The sequence below is a fragment of the Archocentrus centrarchus genome, chromosome 20, assembly GCF_007364275.1.
Source record: "Archocentrus centrarchus isolate MPI-CPG fArcCen1 chromosome 20, fArcCen1, whole genome shotgun sequence".
Taxonomy (NCBI): Eukaryota; Metazoa; Chordata; class Actinopteri; order Cichliformes; family Cichlidae; genus Archocentrus; species Archocentrus centrarchus.
This window is the reverse complement of record NC_044365.1, coordinates 32,039,592-32,052,358: the sequence shown is the minus strand read 5'-3', so window position 1 is coordinate 32,052,358 and position 12,767 is coordinate 32,039,592. Positions and strand designations below refer to the sequence as shown.

Sequence of the window (12,767 nt, the reverse complement as noted above, 5' to 3'; positions counted from 1 at the left end):
CCTCGAGAGGCCCGCACTATGAGGCAGGATTTGGGTTTATTCAGTTAACTTCAGGGTTAATCTGGAGTTCTGTTATGTGGGTGGCTCACTTCTTACTGGGTTATATTGGCATAGTAAAATACTGTCTAACCTATTCTGGAGCAGTTTGGGTTGTTTTTTTTTTTTGTATTTTTCTGCAACCCCTTTTTCCTGGGGTTGCTGTTGGCCCTGGGGAAGGGGTGTCCCCTTGCCCCTGCTTCAGAGGGCATGTGGTTGGCACTGGAGTGTGGCCAGTGGGTCTTCATTGCTATTGATGGGTTACAGACAGCCTGGGTGTCCTGGATCTTGATCAGTCTCTGGCTTCTGGTGGGCGGAGCTGCGGCTTTCCACCCTCGTAAGTACATTTCATGACATGGATGCTGGCACTTACGCTTGCTCATGCAGGCAGAGCATGGTGGGATTGTTGGTTTGTGTGGCCATGCTTTATTTCTCATATTTTTTTCTATTTTGTTTCTTGTAAATTTATTTTTTGAGGTATTTGATATTTATTTTTGTATGCTGTTTGCTGGGGTATCTCCTTCTCCAATTTTCTTTTTTTTTTTTTTTTTTTTTTTTTCCCTCCCCTTCTCTTTTCTCTCAGCCTGTCAGTTCTGGCATCACAAGGACTGTATATGTATAAATAACAGAAATAAATAAAATAAGACAATATTAACAAGAGGAGCATATAGAAAATCTATAACGCTCACCTTGGCAGACTAAATGTCTGGCACAGCAGTGTATTCAGATCCCAGTTCTGGTCGCAATATCTGCCAAACATGACAAGCTTAGTAAAAAAGTTTATGCTTGGTAAGATGAACAGGGATGTCACCGGCCAATGACAAATCAATTCTCTGGAAAATGGCATCACCATTACTGTAAGATACCTTGGACCTCTGTGTGTGGATAGGAGGGTATAAAGCTTTAAAACAAAGTCTTTTTCCTTGAGCATCAATAAAAAATAGACCCTTCAGTGGAGCCTAATAAAGATGTTTTGTGTCCTGATTAGCAGGAGGAGAGTCTGATGGAGCAGCAGAGGAACATTATCAGCCGTTTGGACTCAGCTCAGCCACTACAGGCTGAACCGAGTTCAACACAACAGGTGATTAAAAATGTTACTGTTATTGAAACTGTGCACATCAGCTGCTGTGGTTAACAAAATTTATGAACTGTCTAATTTCAACTCAAATTCTGACAGCAATACAATTAAATTTGGGGAAAGGATGTGTAGATTTTAATGAATTTTAAAAATTCAAGATTCAAGATTAAAAATGTAAAATTAATCTATTTAGCAGTAAACCCTACAAATTTTACTGTATAAGGGGACTTGAAACAAAATATGCAAAGGTAAAATGACTGTCTTTCTAAAATCAATTCCATGTTTTAGTAGTGACACACTTTAGCAAAATTACAAGAGGTAGAAACTTTAACTGAACACATGTTCATTTTAAACCTTTTCTATAAAGGAACAGAACTAAGTTTTGATGAGATAAAAAAAAAAAAAAATTCTAATCAAATTCAGAGTTGGAACTTGGAGCAATTTGATAGACAGGTCCTTTTTTTTTGTTTTTGGCAGCTCATCCCACCAGTAGGTGGTGGTAATAGGCCTACAAGGTGCTGCCACCTCAGAGTTAAATCTAGTATTGGGGGGTGACAGATTAGTTTATTCCACGACTGCATTTCACTCACTGCCTCTGTATCTGTCACTGCAGGACCAACGTGGACCAAGAAGTCAGTGCTCTCAAGAGGCTGCAAAACCTCACAGGAGGAAGGGAGACAAAAATTACAGCTATGATGTGTGTTGGAAGTCCTTTACTCGGGAGAGTGTCCTACAAAAACATCAGGGCCTCCACAGTGGAGTGAAAGCATACCTTTGTGATCAATGTGGGAAGCGTTTTACCCGGAAGGAAAGTCTGGAAAGTCATCAGCTCATCCACAGTGGTGTTAAACCATACAGCTGTGATCACTGCAGCAGCGCTTTTACTCAACTTAGCACCTTACGGCGCCACAAAGTTATCCACTCTGGAATTAGGCCATATGGCTGTAGGTTTTGTGGAAAAACTCAGTCAACTAGCTTACCGAAATATACACATGCGCTTTCATACCAGATTTAATGTGTCCTCCTGTGATCAGTGTGGCAAACAGTTTGTAACAGCTGCAGACTTACGGCGCCACAGATTAACCCACACTGAGGAGAGACCTTATAAATGTGACCAGTGTGATAAGGCTTTTAAAATGCCATATCCTCTGAAAGTACACAAACAGACCCACACCAGAGAGAGACTACACAAGTGCAGCTCCTGTGAGGTATGTATTTTTGTTATACATTTGTGACACTGAAAAATTGCACCCTTTGTTAAATCATGAACTCATTTCATGAAATCAGAACATTTTGGGAAAGCTTTCAATTTCGGTAGCCACACCAAGACCTGATTACTGCCAGCGTTTACCTCAAGCAGATCAAACATCCAGGGTACCAATGCTTCTTTCTGTTCTTCTACATCAGGGACCTTCAACTCCAGGCCTCGAGAGCCGGTGTCCTGCAGGTTTTAGATGTGTCCCTGATCCAACACACCTGAATCAAATGGCTGAATTACCTCCTCAGTATGCAGTCAAGTTCTCCAGAGTCCTGCTAATGACTTCTATATTTGACTCAGGTGTGTTGAAGCAGAGACACATCTAAAAGTTGCAGGACACTGGCTCTCGAGGCCTGGAGTTGAAGAGCCCTGTTCTACATCATAGACATTAACCCTTTAAGATAAGATAAGATAGTGTTTATTTGTCACATGCACAGTTATACACAGTACAATGCACAGTGAAATGTATTTTGTACCTGCAACCATATATACACACACATATAAATAAGAAGAATAAAAATTAAAAAAAAGTAATTCACACTATACACTATACTCTATATACTATACACTATACACACTTTTATAAATTATAATATTTACATTGTGCAATAATGGTCCAGTTAGGGCTCAGAGTTGAGCAGACGGATGGCTTGTGGGTAAAAACTCTTCTTCAACCTTTCAGTCTTAGCCCTCAGGCAGCGGTAACGCCGGCCTGATGGGAGCAGGGAGACGAGAGAGTGTCCGGGGTGGCTGGGCTGTTTTAGGATCTTCATGGCCCTCAGCCTGCACTGCTTGGTGTAAATGTCCTGCAGGTTGGGGAGGGTGGTTCTGATGGTCTGTTCAGCTGAACGAACCACCCTTTTTAGAGCCATGAAGTCCTGCTTGGTGCAGTTTCCCATCCAGGTGGTGATGCTCCCACGCACGATGCTCTCGATGGTGCAGGTGTAAAAGTTCCTGAGCACCTTGAGTGGGAGCTTGAAGTCTCTCAGCCGCCTGAGGAGGTAGAGACGCTGTCTGGCCTTCTTCACAGTGATTATGTGATGAGTCCAGGACAGGTCCTGTGAGATGGTCACTCCCAGGTATTTGAAAGTGTCCATTCTTTCCACCTCAGCACAACTGATGACAAGTGGATGGTAGTCCCTCTGCTGCTTCCTGCTGAAGTCCACGATCAGTTCCTTTGTTTTGCTGACGTTGAGCAGGAGGTGGTTCTCCTGGCACCAGTTCTCCAGGCGGGAGACCTCTCTCCTGTAGGCTGTCTCCTCATTGTGAGAGATTAGTCCCACAACAGCAGTGTCGTCAGCAAACTTGATGATGATGTTGGACTCTGACGTGGCCTCGCAGTCATGGGTGTACAGTGAGTACAGCAGAGGGCTGAGCACACAGCCTTGGGGGGATCCAGTGTTGAGGGTGAGGGAGGATGAGGTGAGGTGACCCACTCGTACCACCTGTGGTCTGCTGGTCAGGAAGCTGTGAACCCACCTGCACAGGGATGGGCCCAGGCCCAGCAGCTTAGAGACCAGCCTGGAGGGAACTATGGTGTTGAATGCTGAGCTGTAATCTACAAACAGCACTCTCACATAGTTCCCCTTACCAGTGTCTATGTGTGAAAGGGTCTTGTGGAGGAGGAAGGATATGGCGTCATCTGTGGATCTGTCTGGCCGGTATGCAAACTGTAGTGGGTCGAGGGTGGTGGGCAGTGAGGAGGTGATGAATGTCTTGATGAGTCTTTCAAAACACTTCATAACCACAGAGGTGAGCGCTATGGGCCTGAAGTCATTGGGGCTGCTGGGGTGTGGTTTCTTTGGGACAGGGACTATGATGGACTTTTTAAAGCAGGTGGGAATCACACACAGTTTCAGTGAGAGGTTGAATATCAGTGTAAACACAGGTGCCAGCTGGTCAGCGCAGGTCTTAAGGACACGTCCACTAATACCGTCTGGTCCAGCCGCTTTCCTGGTGTTTACACGTCTAAACGCCCTCCTCACGTCGCGCTCCATCACAGTGAGTGTCTCCGCCCCTCCGGCCGGAAGCGCAGCGGGCTGTCGGCTTCCCAACTCAAAGCGCGCAAAGAAGTTGTTGAGTTCATTAGCCAGAGAAGCGTCGGCACTCACCGGGGGTGTGTGTGGTGCTTTGTAGTCCGTGATGGTGCGTAGTCCCTGCCACAGTCCCCTGGAGTCAGACTGTTGTAGTTGCTGTTCCAGTCTGCGGCCGTAGCGATGTTTAGCCTTTCACCGCTCTGCGGACGTTGTATGATGCAACCTTGTAGTCCTCCATGTTCCCAGAGGCGAGGCCGGAGTGTAGGCAACGGTGCGGGACCTCAGGGCGTCGCGGACAGATTTATCCACCCACGGCTTCTGGTTGGGAAAAGTCCTGATGGTCCTCCTAAGTGAAGTGTCTTCAACAACTTTCCCAATAAATCCCACAACAGTTTCCGTAAACTCCTCGATGTCTCCGCCCGCGCTGCTGCGAAACATGTCCCAGTCGGTTGAATCCAACGCACCCTGCAGAGCGGCCTCTGTTTGATCAGACCACCGTGTCACTTCTCTCACAGCAGGGGGTTCCTGCCTGAGCCATTGTTTGTATTTCGGCATGAGAAGGACAGAGGTGTGGTCAGACTTCCCAAAAGGCGGAAGAGGCTTTGCTTTGTAGCCATCTTTGAATGGAGAGTAGCAGTGGTCTAGGGTCCTCTCTCCTCTGGTGGGGCAGTCGATGTGTTGAATCAATTCCGGTATCAGCTTTTTCAAGTTTGCACTGTTAAAGTCCCCGGCTACGATGAGAGCCGCATCACGCTGGTTAGCCTGATAGGTGGACATGCTTTGACATGCCATGTAAAAGTGTGTATAGTATATAGAGTATAGTGTGAATTACTTATTTTTATTCTTATTTGTGTGTGTGTATATGGTTGCAGGTACAAAATACATTTCACTGTGCATTGTACTGTGTATAACTGCGCATGTCACAAACAGTATCTTATCTTATCATTGCCAATGTGTTTCAAAATGTCCTGGCATTTGAGGACTTCTGGCAACAGTGAAATTCCCATAATCACATGAAATGCGCTCAGCTTTCAGAATAGAAAATATTTCTATTATCACCAATGATAGTGAGTGATATATGCAATAACTGTGCTGACCAAAAACAGATGTTTGGCTTTAGATTGTGACACTTCGGGTGGGTGTAAAACTCATTTGATTGTAGTTTTTAACAAAGCTTAAATTTATCTTTTAGAAGCAGAGCAACACAGATGCATCCAGTTCTCAACCCTGTCATCACTGTGGTGGGAAACTGTTTCTTTGTGACACTTGTGGAAAAACTTTCTCTAAGGAAAATAACCTCAAAACACATCAACGTAAACACACTGGACACAAAATGAAGTACTGCAAAGATTGTGGGAGAGGCTTCCCCACACCAAGTAAACTGAAACAGCATGAAGTCATCCACAGTGGAATTAAAACCCACCTCTGTGACCAGTGTGGGTCATTCTTTACCACTGCAGGTAACCTTAAAAAGCATAAACGAGGCCACACAGGAGAGAAACCATACAAATGCAGACACTGTGGGAAAAGCTTCTCACGATCAGATAGTCGTAACGCTCATGAAGGTACTCACCAAAGAGAACAGCTGTGACAGAGCTTGAAGAACTTCAGTTCATACTCCAAGACAAACAATCCCATGCTGCAAATGAACTGTTTCAGTGTCAGCTAATTATCACTTGGATCTGAAGTAGCTCTGATTTCAGGACTTTAACTTAATAATGTTAATAATAAATTAAATTTTGGAAGCTGCAAGTAAAGATGTATAAATCAAGTTTATTAATTTTTTTTAAGGAAGTTTTAACTTTTAATGTGTTCCTCTTTAAGTCATAGCCCAGTAACATTTGATATCTTCTGATGCCTAAATTTGGTTCCCCCAAAACTCTGGCTTCACACCGGTTTCTCATAACTTTTGAATATGAACTGCTGAGTCTGCCCAAAAAAGATGTAAACTAAATGCATCCAAGAGTGCTGTATTTCCATGTAATGCCAATTGATATCACAATGTGAAGCCGTGAGTCAACGTAACATTTAATCAGGCAAAGTACTTTCTTACAGTGGCAGCCTGCAGATGGCAAAGCCTCTTGAGGAAATGAGGGTAAAGCAGCAAAGAAATGATCAGTTTAAACAAGACATCTTTTAAAAAATGCTTTTAAATCTCTAGTTTTAGCTTTTAATTTACCTTCAGTTAGATTTCTATAATCTTGAAATCCACATGTTAGTTTTAATTGATGCATTTTGAGCCACATGTTCTGCAGCTGCTTTGTTATCAAATCCTGTAAGTGTGAAATGATTGTATTTGAACTCTGTTTGTCTTAAACAGTTTGGTGTGGAAAAATAAAGAAATGGTTTCAAAACAAATAGTTTGAGCCATGATTTCATGTCTGTATTTCAGTAAAGACTGAAGCTACAAATGGAAACATGTTTGAATTCATGGGCCTATTCCATGAAGCGGGTTTAGCTACGTACAACTCTGGCTTTAACCCTAAAATGAGGGAAACTCTGGTTTTCAGTTCCAGAAAGAGCTAACTCCAACTCTGAGTCAGTTACTGGAGTAACACTCTGTGACCCTAACCTGGCAGGTTTTATCCAACAAACTGAGTGTCTCTCTGACTCGCCCCTCCTACTGCATCTGAACTGCCAGTCTGACATTCCAGTTCATTTCCTCCTTCATAAAGTTGCTGTCAAAGTCAATTCATTTGTGGATGTTTTGATGAGCACTAAAATCCCAGTTAGGTTTGTTTTTGTTTTGTTTTTTTATGTAATGTGAAGCTGTGTCGTTCGCTCGTCTACCGGCTGTAAGGATGGAGACAGTGTCAGATTTGTAAAGTGCAGCTATCAGTCAGTTCCTGTGAACTAGTTGCTTTAGCATCACTGTTTACATCACACTGATCTGTGTAAATTAGCTTTTGCCTTTATTGCTAAAACTTTACGTTCATTAGTCTTGGAAAGCTGCTCTGCATGTTTCCAGCTAAATATGGAACTATGACTGAACTTGAACACTGGAAACATCTCTGCTGGGGCTGTCAGTCATCATCTCAGTGAAGCTGATCTTTGATCAGATTAGAAATGGTTAAAATGGAAGCATTAAAGCAGTTTTTCTGTAAAACTCATTACTCATTTTTATCCAGTAATGGCAGAAATAATGAAATTCTCCATTTAAAAAAAAAAAAAAAAATTAAAGAGGTTGCTATCAGTAGGTTCCACTTTTACTGTATAATTAAACAAAATTCTATCTCTATCTATCTCTATCTATCTATCTCTATCTATCTCTATCTATATATATATAAAAAAAATCTCCAAGCAAATTGTAGGGAAACATTTCTACCAATGGTAGTGTAATGAGCAACACACTAGCAGTGTAGATTCACAGCACCTGCCAAACTGCGTCTCCACACCAGTACCGTTACTCTGTAACTGATCTGAGCTGTACTGGCTGCAAATCCTGCAAAGTAGATTTTACACCTTTTCTGCATCTCCATCTGAATCCATCAAATGATTTTACTCCTCTCTAAATAGAAGGTTCAAACAGCGCCTTTGGTCAATAAAACCTAGGAGTTTAACTCTCACAGTTTGTGTAAGTGAACCTGGAGAAGAGTGGGCAGTTACCTTTGTCTCTGGATCCCTCCTAGTCTGTTTTTGTGGATGTGTAATGGTTGGTTGTCCAGCAGATGCTCTCTGCCTCTCTTCTCCCTGTCTGCACCAACAACCTTCCTGCAGTGGTGGCAGGCTGCTGGGTGTCCATTTACGATCAGCTTGCCGGTATGTTCCATTCCCCTCATTTACTTTTTGTTTTACATTTATATTATATTTAAAGATTTGGCGCCCGGGTGGCTTAGTGGCGAAACCGGAAGCCACATACATATGCCGTGGCGCGGGCTCGAGTCCGGCCTGTTGCCAGTTCGCCTGCGTGTCTTCCCCTGTATCTTTCCCCCATTTCCTGTCTCCCTCCACTGCCTATAAAAGCCGCTGTGGCCAAAAATGGGGGTAAAAAAAAAAAAATTAAAGATTAAGCAGATACCTTATAAAACTATGTATATGTTCAGTTCAGTTTCTGCATTATTGTTTTAAATAATCCAAATTATAATCTTTATTTTAGTTAAATAATTTGTCAGAGTAATCTCTGCAGGTTGCTGTGAGGCTCTCAGTAGCCAGTTCAGCAGAAGGTTTGATCCAGAGTCTGAAGCTAAGTTGATCATAATTTAGTATCTCAAGTGTTTTGCCACTTGCAACCTCTAAGCACAAGACTCCTACTCACTGCTACCACTTAGTCACAATAAGCTGTGATGTTTTGTCATTTTTGTGTGGCACTGTGGCTCAGCTGCTTAAAGTTCCTCCCCAGTAAACAGGCTGTTGTTGGTTCAAATCCCAGCAGAGTCAATATCAATGCTCTCTTTAATGACAGGAGGTGATTTCACTATCCAAGTAGAGCGGCACATAAAAGATATGACTGCTTTGTAAACATCTCATTCAGCACGTGGTCATCTGTTGGGATTCCAGTTGAATGTGTTTTTACCATCTGAGTTTTCAGCCCACTGACAAGTGAGAGCGGGATTGTGGCACCACCCTCCAAAAAATCTTGTCACAGCTGTGGGCAGAAATTGTAGGAGGATAAAGGGGGTTCTGATCATCTTCAGTGCATCACTGCAAATGTAATAATATGCCCAAAAAGCTCCAAAACAGCATGATTTACCAACGCTTTGTTAGATAAACCTTGCTAGTATGGGGTTGGACCCCTCTTCCCTTCAGAACTGTCTTTACTCTTCATGGCAAAGATTCAACAAGCTGCTGGAAACATTATTCAGAGATTTTGGTCCATATTGAAATGATAGCATCACACAGTTGCTGCAGATTTGTCCACCAAACATCAGTGATGAGAATCTCCTGTTTTGCAAAAAAGTGCGCACACCAGAGAAGCTCCTGGAAGAAAATTTAATGCCAAAGCCTCGAGGAAGTAACGTTTCAGGCACAGCTGCCCTTCTTCAGACTTAACAATCACAGGTTGCAACAAACGTTTTATATACCCGCCCACTCCTTGTACGGTCATGTGGTTAAGAGTGCCTATTGTCTAAATAAGGAAAGGCATGACAATTACGGTGTCTAATCATACACATGTCAGAAATTGGGAAAGTAGTCAAGGCAAAAAATATACACAATTATATACACAAAAAATGCCAAGGTAATATAGACTACCAATAAAACCAAAACGAGTGAACTGCAAGTCAACGAGGCAATATAATAATGATCATAAATGTAAACATGCAAAACAGTCAAAATGGAATGCCAACAATTATATAATAGAATAGAAAAACACCCAGTAAATAAGAAACAATACACTAAAACAGGAGTGGCAAAAAACTCAAGGACAATGAGAGAATAAATAGGAATAATATATAGGAATTATAAAAACGGTCTCAGATCAAAATCTTCATTAAGTCCATGAGGAGCAAGTGTATGTAAAGTATAGATCCAATAGGCTTGTCTCTTCAGAAGAAGAGTATTCACATCTCCACCCCAACGATGCGGTTTAATGGTTTCAATTACACAATAATGGAGAGTAAAAACATTATGAGAAGGTTAGCAATGTTAGAAATGGATAGCAACAGAGCTTTCTGTATCATGATGTCAGATGTTGGGACGATGTTCAGAAATTCTGGTTTTGCCCACATATGCTAAGCCACATGGGCATTTAAGCAGATTAATAACATTACTGGTCTGGCAAGTGAAAACACCTCTGATATTAAAAGGTTTGCCTGACCAACGTTTTAGTTTTGTGTGTAAAATTGCACTGTGTACAGTGTCCACAATGGTAATTGCCTGATGGAATCGAGGTTAAAAAATGGGAAAATTTAGGAGTCGGCAGTAGCGATGTGCGGATCGATACAGAAATATCGATAGTTCCGATACCAGACCTTTATGCTTTAAATTTGATTCTCAAATCCAAGTATCGATACTTTCAATACTTCAGTCATTTGAGATAATGTAGCTTATCAAAAACACATTAGAAAGTAACTAAATTATTGAGATCTTCCCTAAATGAGACGGGCTTGATGGGAACTACTTTTTCTTCCGCCTGGTAAGTGTGTAATGCGTAAGGATGTAATGCTCAAGCATAGCGTGCTGCTCGCTCACTCAAACATAGACGAACGTGTGGAGCTATTTAAGTTCCACAAATAGCCAAGATGCAAACTGTTTGTGGGAAAACAGCGAGACGTTGTGGTAACACAACAAACCTCATTAAACACCTCAGAATACACCACAGTACTGAATACGAGGTATACACGATGACGCGGACCGAGGAGGAGAGCCAAACGTCAGGTGCTGCTGTTAGAGCAGGACAGACGGAGTCCTCTGGTGTTGCAGGCAGGAACTGTCCAGGTACAGAGAGGAAATGTAGAGTTTTAAGGGGGCGATAAGCACGGTCGCTGTTTGAGTTGGACAGATTAATTAAGATGGTGTAAGTAATGAAATAAACACGTGCTTCAACACATGCATGCTTTCAGCTTGGAGTAATATTTGTATCATGCCAACTTGAGATAATCTCACAGAGGTACAAAAAAAACAAAGTGGTTTCATAGGTGTCATTAAATAATACAGAAGAATTGTGATAAAAAAAAAACTGCTATGGTGAAATATAAAAATGTATACTAGAAAAGACGAATGAAAATTAAAATTTTACCAATAAAATATAGCTCATTTATTATCAGTCTACTTTGTGTTATTTGTTAAATGATCATTTTAAAATATAGGTATATCTACAAACATGCAATTATTGTGGCATTTATTTATTAAAATGTTTTACTGGCAATTTTAATTTGAGTCACCCAGTGTCATCACATCAAGTGTTTATATTCCGGTATTGTAGGCTATTTGGAGAGACTGCATATAGTTCAATCTAATAAGACTAAGCAATCAGTGTTGAATTGCCCTATCATTTATTTTCCCCTGTGATTTTATTTCATTTAAGATTTTTGCACAAAGTATCGGTATTGGTATCGGATCGTATTGCTGATACCAGCTTGAATTTTACTCAGTATTGGATCAGAAAGGAAATCTGTGGTATCGAACATCACTAGTCGGCAGGCAAGCTCTCACTAAAAGGTTCCTTAAATTGGGTGGTCTTTTATATACTATTCGGGGTGGTGTGTTAAAACAAGTCAGGGTCGGATCTGAGCTAATTATATACCAATGCTTTTGTATAATAGTCTGTAGATCTCTGGAGAAGGGAGAATATTGGACAACACAATTGATATTGTTGTCCCTCTTTTTCAGTTTCATGTAGTATAAACAATCGGTTTGCGATAACCCTGAAAAACGTTCACAAGCTTGCGTGATCCAATCCAGTTTACATTGTTGTATAAAACGATTTTCTAGGTCACCCGACTGTGCTTGAAAACCTTCATCGAAGCTACAGATACGTCGTATTCTATCAAATTGAGATATAGGTAAACTCTTTTTAAGAGAAGAGGGATGAAGAGACTTACCATGAAGGATAGTGTTTCTATCCGTGCTCTTAGGAAAAAGATTGGTAGCCAATCGATTGCCACTCCTGTAAACAGGAGGATTAAAAGTACAAACTCTGGATTTAACCTGTGTGGAAATATCACTGACTAAATTCAGAGCTAAAAGATTCAATATTATCAGTATCGACAGGTGTCACAGACATAGTGATAGTAGAGTTGCAACCTCGTTTATCATGAATGCTGAAAAATTCTTAAAGTCTCAAAGTGCAAAAAAATTTATGCAAATCCACAAACGTATCAAAGTCCTTACCATATGTCAGGGGAACAAAAGATAAACCTTTGCTCAACACTGAGATGGATACGTCAGAGAGAGTTTTATTAGGAAAGATTAATCACATTTTGTACCTCTGTCTGTTTTTCCTCAATGTCTGTTGAATTCTAAGTGGCTCTCTGCTGGGAAGGGTGCTTGCCTCTCCTGCTTTTCTTTTACGTCAGTGGAGAGGAAACTTGTATCCTTGGTTAAAAAAGCAGCAGATGAAGTTGAAGAATCGCTACTGTGGTAACTGGATTCAGAATCTTCATCAATCGGTAAGAGTCAGAACATGCTGAGAATCTTCCTCAAAGAATGAGTTGGCCTGTTGTTCTTGCCATAAGTTTTATGAGGAGATGATTGTCTCCATTGATAAATTTTCCCTTGTTGGTAGTCCGCAGTGTCTGTCAAATTTTTTCTTTTTGATGGCAGTAATTTCTGAGACTAGACGTGCTTTGCGTTGATCACATTCCTCCAGTAATGATTTTAATTGGCTGACATCTGGAATGTCACTTTCCAGTTGACGTTTCAATGCCAAAAATTTCATCACGGACAGCTGCCAGGTCAGCATTAGAGTTTTTTAATAGGG

General features: G+C 41.4%; 1 long non-coding RNA gene across 1 annotated transcript; it reads left to right on the top strand.

The window, feature by feature from the left end:
* Positions 1-318: 318 nt before the first annotated feature.
* Positions 319-6,101, top strand: LOC115799309 (uncharacterized). The gene is made up of 4 exons (XR_004021548.1): positions 319-373; positions 1,025-1,117; positions 1,728-2,322; positions 5,601-6,101. It is a non-coding gene; the product is annotated as an uncharacterized LOC115799309 (long non-coding RNA).
* The last annotated feature ends 6,666 nt before the right edge of the window (positions 6,102-12,767 follow it).